Genomic DNA, 9,703 nt, shown 5'->3' with positions numbered 1-9,703 from the left:
TTAGTAGAGACAGGGTTTCACCATGTTGACCAGGATGGTCTCGATCTCTTGACCTCGTGATCCACCCGCCTCGGCCTCCCAAAGTGCTGGGATTACAGGCGTGAGCCACCGCGCCCGGCCAAAAAGGGCTTTTCAAAAAAGATTGGAGACATAGCATGGTGATGTTAATGGAAAACATACAGTTGAGATGAATAAATTAATGATGCAGGAGCTCAAGGGGAGAACTGCTGGAACAGTGTGGTGGTGCAGAAGGGAAGGAATGGAAACAAGTCCCCAAGTTCACAGGCTGGCTTTGGCTAAAAATGCAGAACTTCACTGATGGTAGAGAGAAGGTAGAGTTAATGAGAGGACTTCATGGATTAGGAGAAGAAAGAATTCCTCCACATATAAGGAAGCATGGGCACAGATCCAGAGGGACGAGTGAGGAGCTGGGAAGGGACCATGTCTGTGGGAAGGAAGAACGATATGGGAATGAAAGCTGGAAAGCTGGAGGTGGAGAGGCATTCTGGAAGTTACCATGGAATGTTTCTATTAGGTCCCAAGGAGTTGGTTGTGAGTGCATAGCTAGGTGAAAAGGAGATCAAAGCTGCCGCTGATATCTGTGCAGCAGGTGCTCTTGGAACACTGTACCAGCAGGAGAGATCACAGAAAAAAGCTCTAAATGCATGGAGCCTGAGCAAGAGCATGGGGCTGAAGATGGAGAAACAGGTCAGGGGTGGCATCCTAGTGCTCAGTGAGGGATCAGGGAGGTTATATGGGTGGGAGGAGAGGATTGGGAAGCAGGAAGACAAAGAAGCTGCCCTGAGAAGATGGGAGAGACCTCGATTTTGGACAGTTATTATCCCTCAGGAGGTGGCATCTCTGCATTCCCCTTCTAACCTACCACAGAGAAGCCAAGAGCTGGAGAAAGGGCAAGAAGGGCTGTGGCTTCTTTATGACATGTTTTGAGGTATAGTGGGATAACCCTGGTTCCTAAGGAAACTCAGGATCACTCACCATCCCATCACTAGGAGGAGGAGTGGCAGGACTTGTTTCCTCTGATAGGACCTCAGCATTTAGCACAATGTGTCCACTGCTTGGATACAGAAGAGCCAGGTTGGGAAGATGCATGGATGTGTCCCTGCTCTGAATGCTGATCCTGTGCCTAAAGGATGGGGATCCAGCCTATAGATGGTCCCCAGGGCAGAGAGGCACAAGGCTCAAGCCTGCTGAACCAGCGTTCAAGTGGTGTTTTCCTAAAGCATCCCAAAAATCAAAGGAGGTCTTGTTACAGACACATCCTCCCTGCCTGGTGGGAGCTGGGCAGGCAGCCACACAGCTGGAATAGAGGGAGGCCCAGAACGAAGGGAATGGACTTAGGAGGGTCACAGCAGCATTAGGTAGGAAGCCAGGGGTTAGTGTGCACACATCCTGGTTTAGGGTACAGCAAGTCCCTCCCATGGTTCCCCACAGGCTCCTACTTGCTTCGGGCCAGCATAGGCTCATGCTGCTAACTAAAGTCCCATGACAAAGATGAGCTGGAACCGATACCTTCAGGATAAGCTGGAATTGATACCTTCAGGATTATGAGTTCTCAGCAAAGCTGAGAGCTAAGAGAAGTCAGGGTCAGAGCCTATGATTCATGCAGGATGCTGGTGGCGGATGAAGCTTTGCTCATCCCATCCCATAACCCCAGCACAACCCCACCTTATAGCTTCCCCAGGGTGGAGAGAGACAAGAAGCAAAATTCTCATGTAGAGTATGAACTTAAGAATTTACTACTTCAGGGCAGGCACGATGGCTCATGTCTGTAACCCTAGCACTTTGGGAGTCCAAGGCGGGTGGATCACTTGAGGTCAAGAGTTTGAGACTAGCCTGACCTACGTGATGAAATCTCCACCTCTATTAAAAATACAAAAATTAGCCAGGCATGGTATTGCACACCTGTAATCCCAGCTACTCAGGAGGCTGAAGCAGGAAAATCACTTGAACCCAGGAGGCAGAGGTTGAAGTGAGCTGAGATCAAGATTGTGCCACTGCGCTCCATCCTAGGCAACAGAGACAGACTCCATCTCAAAAAGAAAAAAAAGGAATTTACTACTTCGGATTTGGGGGTAGATGCTAGGAGTACATCAGTGTTTGCTTGGGATCTTTCGGTTCACCTCTGGCACACTTAGGTAACATCATGTCATGGTGAATAGCTGTGATCTTCTAGAGCTCTTCTCTTGGGCTTTCCAGAAGGGCACTTCAGAATTGGCTGGAGGAAATTTCAGGCAACTGACCACCAGCAGTGGGAAGTGGATGGCTTTTCCACAACATCATTGTTGTTCAACAGTGAGTTGTTGAGGACAGGGACTGTGGCTGCTTTGCTTCTGTATCTGTTCACTGCAGCCCAGGCAGAGAGGGCAAAGAAGACAGGATGAGCACAGGAACAGACTCCATGGAGACACTGCTTCCTGCACCATGTGGGAGGTGGCTGGGCCTCTGCTGCCTAACCAGCCAACCAAGGCCAAATGCTCTGCCTGGGCTCTGGAGCCCATGGTCTGGGCCAGGTCTGTCATAGATGGAAGAGCCAGAATGGTGTCTGTGTCCACTGCAGGGACAGAAGACAAGGAAGGACTTCCTTGAGCTCAGGTGGGAATATGAGAGGTAAGCACAATGCAGGCATGTAAAATGCTTGGGGACACAAAGGTCCAGATGTCTGACAGGGCTGACCAGGCTTGCAGAGGTCTGTGCATTCTCATGCCCAGAAGAGACAGTGAGGCTGGGACTCTGGGACAGCATGGGGAGGGAGAGGGGGGCCTGGGAAGGGGCCAGCGAGATCCTGTTTCCAGAAGGAGGGGTGGGTGCTGCCAACTGCCCCCCTTTCCTGCCTTGTCCTTCTCCTCCACTATAAACACTCAGCTAGTGGCCAAGCAAGTAGTATATTAGGGGATTTCCAGAATGTCACTTTCAAGGTCAGGCCTACTACAAAGGCCACAGAGGCAGGTCCCTGGGCAGGCAGCCTGATCCATGGGAATCCAGATGGCGGGAAGGGAAGCCCTCCTTGCAGTAAATAGTGCTAGCAGATGGGGTATGTCAGGGGAGGGGGAAGATCCAGTGAGGGGCCAGGGAAGAATCACACACACAGACAAAGACACATGGACACAAACATCCCGTCACTCAGATACACACAGAAAAAGACACAAATCAACCATACCACTCAGAAACTAGTTCAGAGTAAACACGAATGCATCAAGGAAGACACGCTTGCATGGACTCATGAACACCCTGCATCAGACATGCTCAAGCAGACACAGGCACAAAGACACACACAGACACAAAGACAGGTTTGCGCACAGAACCCATCTCACAGACCCACAGACACACATGCAGTCCAAATCCATCCCGCAAAGCCCCTCTCCTCCATAAATTCTCTAGGCTACCTCAGGCCAGGCTCACCTCTCCTTTAAACTCTGGTTTGTCATTTCTGTCCTATTGCTTGTCCTTTAATAGGATAGTTTTGGATTCACGTGCATACCCCTGGTCTCAACAATGTGGTTGTGTGCTCTTAAAGAATGTCAGGGTCAGGAAGAGTCCACTGTCCTCTTCAGCATCCCTATCCTTCCACTACACACCCATCACCCCGAGGGCCCCCAATTTACCGCTGCCTCCATCCTTGCAGAGTCCTGACTCTCAGACTCTTTGACAGAAGACACAAGGGAAGAACAAACCAGGTAGACACACCCAGTCCAGGTTATCCTCGGGAAACCGTGAAGAGCCAGCTCCTGGTTCCCCAGTTACAAAACCCATACATAAGACATGACCTCATGTGTAGCTCTAGCCTAAACTTCATGTTAACCACAATCTCATCCCTATCGACCATACCTCTAAATCCAACTCCAACCCCATTCCCAAAGAAACCTCTAAACCATAGTTTTTCAAATAAGACCCTTGGAACAACTGTACCTAGACAGATAATGCTGGTGGGTGTGATCCAAAAATATTTATATGGCCAAATAAGATTGAGATAGAAAACTGATCTGCCCTCTCCCCAGGAGCTGAATGCCTACCTCCCCTAGTTGGATCATAGCTGCAGGGGCCACTCTGTACCCCTCAACTGTGGAGGTTTTGGAAAACACAACAACTTGTCATCTATATCAGATCAATACCACACGTTACACAGAAGCCTAAGGACCTCTCTGGACAATCTTGAAAACTTAACACTGGGCCAGGTGCAGTGGCTCACGCCTGTAATCCCACTACTTTGTGGGGGCTGAGGCAGGCAGATTGCTTTGAGCTCAAGAGTTCGAAACCAGCCTGGGCAATATGGTGAAACCCCCTTTCTACAAAAAATAAAATAAATAACTGGGTATGGTGGCTCACATCTGTAGTCCCAGCTACTCAGGAGGCTGAGGCTGGAGAATAGCTTGAGTATGGGAATGGAAGCTTGCAGTGAACTGAGACTGAGCCACTGCACTCCAGCCTGAGCAACAGAGTGAGACCCTGTCTCAAAAAAAAAAAAAAAGAAAGCAATCTTAAAAACAAACTCCAGCCGGGCGCGGTGGCTCAAGCCTGTAATCCCAGCACTTTGGGAGGCCGAGGCGGGTGGATCACGAGGTCAAGAGATCGAGACCATCCTGGTCAACATGGTGAAACCCCATCTCTACCAAAAATACAAAAAATTAGCTGGGCATGGTGGTGCGTGCCTGTAATCCCAGCTACTCAGGAGGCTGAGGCAGGAGAATTGCCTGAACCCAGGAGGCGGAGGTTGCGGTGAGCCGAGATCGCGCCATTGCACTCCAGCCTGGGTAACATGAGTGAAACTCCGTCTCAAAAAAAAAAAAAAAAAAAAAAAAAAAACAACAAACTCCAACACAAAATTTATCTCTTTGGATTAAGATCATTTAGGATTTGGGTTAAGATCTCCTCAAACTTAATCCAAGTCCTAAATGCAAGCAGTCCCCTACTCGAACCCTAACACAATCCTCATCTAAGATACACCTAGTTCTGTCAACAGGAACCATAAACCCAATTCCAAATCCTACTTTAACATCACCATGATTCCAGTCCTATCCAGTCTGGAACCACAACATCAATGTTGTTCTAAGCATAATCCTAACTCTAACCCTAACCCTAGGTAGAGCTACACATTAACAAATGCATGTAACTACACTAGGCACACACATTTTGCACATTTATGACTCCCAGAAACTGAGTAGCTCCTTCAGTAACAGCTGCACAGTCCACAGGGCATCTCATTCCTAGAAAGGTCAGTGCTCAACTGGGAACCCAGGAGCAACGTGCCCAGGCCCTTTGACCCATGTTGGATATACAGGCCCATGGGCCCCAGCCCACCCCAATCCTATTCCAGGACTTGCCTAGCCCTTGAGCTGCAATTCCCGCCATATCCCTCCCTGGCTCTTGCCTGCCAAGCAGGGAGCATCTGCTGCCTTGGAAACCCCACCAGGCAGGAGCAAACAGGCCTGAAGCTGAAGGAAATGTAGCCCTTTCCAATGAGGGAATTTCCAGACTCTTGCAACACCCACACCTAGGATGTCTACTCCAGGTGCCTATCCTAGAGAGGTAATGGGCCTGCTAACACTGCAGCTAAGGTAGGTGTGAATAAGCACAGCTCCTCTCCCCCTCCCAGGACCTCAGTCTGGTGAGAGAGTATGTTAGAGCTGAATTCATCATCATGGGTTAGGGCTGAAGTCAGCCATGTGTACCTCCCTTATCGCTCACCCCAGGTACTAGTGCAGCACTCCTCTGCACCTAGGCCACCCCAGAGGTCGTCACACAGTAATCAGATTCTCTCAGGAGCTCACCAAGCCAACACCTTCACCCAGAGGACTGGAATTGTAGGTGGAGACCCACATCTCAGATTTGTAGCCATCTGGGTCTTTGTGTCCCCTTCCCCAAGGTCTGCATCCAGCCTGGTCTGAGGACCGAGAGGGACTTGGGTCAAAGCTGCAAGCTCCAAACCCCCAAACCCTGCTTAGAGTTCAAGTGGGGCTGTGGGGTATGATGAGCCCAGGCCAGCAGCTGAGGGCAGAGGAATAGCTCAGAAGACTTGGGGTCCCAGAAAAGGGTAATGACTCTCATCATCTGAGCTCCTCACTCTCTTCTACCCTACTTCAGTGCCTCCCTCTCACCACCCCCACCACTAGGTCCACTCACAGACCAGGGATGTGGTAGGGACTTACTATCCCATCCTCACTCTCAGGGCAGCTGTTTTCTGCCCTGGTTTTTGTCCAGCCAGGTTTCCACCTCCAAAAAAGCCTCTACTGCTTCCTTCATTTCCTTTAGGGCTCCTAACCTTGATTCTAAGCCCCAGGACCAAACACACAGATCTCAATATCTCCAGGATGCAAATCTCCCTGAGACTGCTCTACCCGGCAGGCTCAAGTTCACAGGTAGGGGCTTAGGGTTGATGCCTAGTCAACCAAGATTCCTGCATCTAGGAAGACCAGGCAGGGACAGGACCTGAGGGGGCTGTGCATACCATCTGACACAACAAGAAGCTTCTTTGATGGCATGAAAAAGGGTAAGGGGGACAGATGAGTATGTTGGAGAGATAGCAAGCTTGAGATTTTAGGAGAGAAAAAGGTACAACCAGCCCCCTCCTCTTCCCTACCATCTCTCCTTTTTCCTGCAACCTGTGCCAGGAAAGAAAGTCTCCTCCTCCAGGGGGTATAGGGGGACATCAATCCAGCTTTCCTTTCCCCAGACCAACTTTGTTCCCTTTCACTGACTCTGTGTCAATCTTGAATGTGGGATGGGGAGCAGAATAGGCCCAAATGGCTCTTCCAGCCCCTCCTCACCAAATGCTTAGAGTTACCTGCAGAGCTTGGTAAACATACACATTCTTTGGCTCTATTCTGAGATTCTATTTAAGGCGGTCTGGCATATTGCTTCTAATTATGTGTTTTTAGCAAGTTGCCCAGGTGATTCTGAAGTGTAGCCAAGTTTGGAAGCAAACTAATATAATATGACTTCAGAAGTATCTACATGCCCCCCTCCCAAGCCCGTGCTATTCTATCTGTCTGAGAATTCTTCAGAGATAGGCTGCTTACTACTTTCTTAGTCATTTCCACTTAGGCAAGGGGAAAACCAGGGAGCTAGGAATTTAAACCTTTCTGGTTCCAGGATCTGCCACTAGACCAGGTAAAAGACTCAAGAAATCTTATCTCCTGGTTTTTGCCTAGTCCTGTTTCAGGAACGCCAGCTCCTGGCCAATAGAGTCACTCCCTGCCCTGCTTAAGGTCTCAGCCTGTTAGAAAACCTCAGACTAAAGAGCTGAATTACCTCTCCTCTAGGCCACTCAAATTCCAGCCCCTCTACTCTGTGGACTCTGAAATGAAACACCACCCCTTTTTCCCCCTCCCAAAAATATCTCCATCTTCAACTCCATGCCCTCTGCATCTCATCCTTCCCCAATAGCAACCCAATATTTATGTCTCTGGCCATCATTGTCCTGATTACATCCCTCTTGACATGTGACACGTGTCTCCTTCTCTTCCTGTGGTTTTCCTATCCTCTCATAAGCCATCCTTCAAAAAACAAGATCTAAGGAGCTTGCTGCTGGGTTTAGCACTCTGGAAACCAGATGGATTCTCCAGCTCTGGTGTGGGAATTACAAATCTAAGGTCTCAATCCAGTTTTAAACATAGATTCTAAGTTATGACCCAATAATCCTCATACATCATATGTCACAATAAACTCCAAATGGATAAAAGATTTAAAATGTTAAAAATTAAACTAGAGAAACAACATCATACAAAATGACAGAGTAAGAAGTTCTAGGGGTTGGTCCCTCCACCAAAGCAACCACTGAGGTGGAAAGAGCAATTGGAATCAACTCTTCAGAAGTCTGGAACCTGATTGGACAATTATAACGAGCAGGGAGGTGCTTGATGGAGGAAGAAGTTGCCCATCTTTCAAAAGAGAGCATAATGCAGGCACTAGCTACCAACCAACACAGTGGGGATGGCAGCCCACATTACTGAAGTGGCTGGCTGGTCACCGAGTGGGCAGAGGGAACCCTGTCCACCAAAAATGAGAAGTTTTACATTTGGGTTTGTCTTGTGGTTCCCTAAGGAACAGGCTTGCTTGGTTTCAGCCCTCTTGGGGTTGAAGGGACAGGCTTGCTTGGTTTCAGCCCTCTTCCCAAGCCACATATATCAGAAGATTTAAAGGGACAGAACCCTTTTGCAGGGGAAGAAGAGAAATCTTTGTCAGGTCATAAACAGAAACTTCAGTAACCCCACAAAACAAAGAATACACAGTTTGCAAAAAACAGTTTGAAAAACTCACCATAAATTGATGGCACACTTCTCAACAAGCATATATCAGCAACCCCTAAGGAGTGAAAAAATTGAATTTCCAGAGACATCACACTATAATACTCAGAATGCCCAGTTATCAACAAAAGATTACTAAGCATACAAAGAAACAGGAAATTATGGCCTATTCACAGGAAAAAGGAATTTGACAGAGACCATCCCTGAAGAAGCCCAGATATTGGACATAGTAGATGAAGACTTTAAATTAACTCTCTTACTGTAAGTGCTCAATAAATATTGATGATGGGAGGCTTGATGATAAGAGTGAGAAGCTGAAATCTCAAATATTGTTGTTACTTGTTTTATTATTACCTCCAATTAAATTGAGAAATAATGGCCCTTTTGGGAAAAAAAATTAACTGTCTTAAATATGCTCAAAGAGCTGAAGGAAACCATGGGCAAAGAGTTAAGGGAAATCTGAAAAATGATGTATGAACAAAATGAAAGTATCAATAAAGAGATGGAAATTAGTAAAAAGAAAAAAAGGGACTCAAGCAGAAATTCGGCAGGCAAAAATACAATAACTGAAATGTACAATTCACTAGGGGCAATCGACAATAGAGTTAAACAGGTGAAAAAAGAGAAGATCAGTATTCTTGACAATAAGACAATTGAAATTACCAAAAATGAGAAAAAAAATAAACAAGCCTCAGGGATACCATCAAATGAGACTCATCACAGGAGTATCAGGAGGAGAAAAGAGAGACCAGGGCATTTTTAAAAAATGAAGAAATAATGATGAAACATCTCAAATTTGATGAAACGCATGAATATACATACCCAAGAAGATCATAAACTTTAAGAAGGATAAACTCAGAGAGCCACATCAAGACAAATAATAGTCAGATTGTTGAAACCCAAAGACAAAGGGATGATTTTAAAAGCAGCAAGAGAGAAGTAACTCAATATATACAAAAGATTCCCAATAAGATTAACCAGCTGATTTCAGAGACCATGGAGGCTAAAAGGCAATGGGGGATGTATTTAAAGACTTAAGTAAAAAAAAAAAAGTCAAACTAGAATTCTATATATCCAGCAAAACTATCCTGCAAGTATCAAGGAGAAATAAGACACTTCCAGATAAACAAAACTTAGGGAGTTCATTAATAGTAGACATCCCCATAAAAAAAGCTAAAGGGAGGCCAGGCGCGGTGGCTCACACCTATAATCCCAGCACTTTGGGAGGCGGAGGCGGGTGGATCACAATGTCAAGAGATCGAGACCATCCTGGTCAACAAGGTGAAACCCTGTCTCTACTAAAAATACAAAAATTAGCTGGGCATGGTGGCGCATGCCTGTAGTCCCAGCTACTCAGGAGGCTGAGGCAGGAGAATGGCTTGAACCCAGGAGGTAAACGTTGTGGTGAGCTGAGATCACGCCATTGCACTCCAGCCTGGGTA

Source organism: Cebus imitator, unplaced genomic scaffold (assembly GCF_001604975.1).
Source record: "Cebus imitator isolate Cc_AM_T3 unplaced genomic scaffold, Cebus_imitator-1.0 Scaffold149, whole genome shotgun sequence".
Taxonomy (NCBI): Eukaryota; Metazoa; Chordata; class Mammalia; order Primates; family Cebidae; genus Cebus; species Cebus imitator.
Note: the sequence above shows the minus strand (reverse complement) of the source record.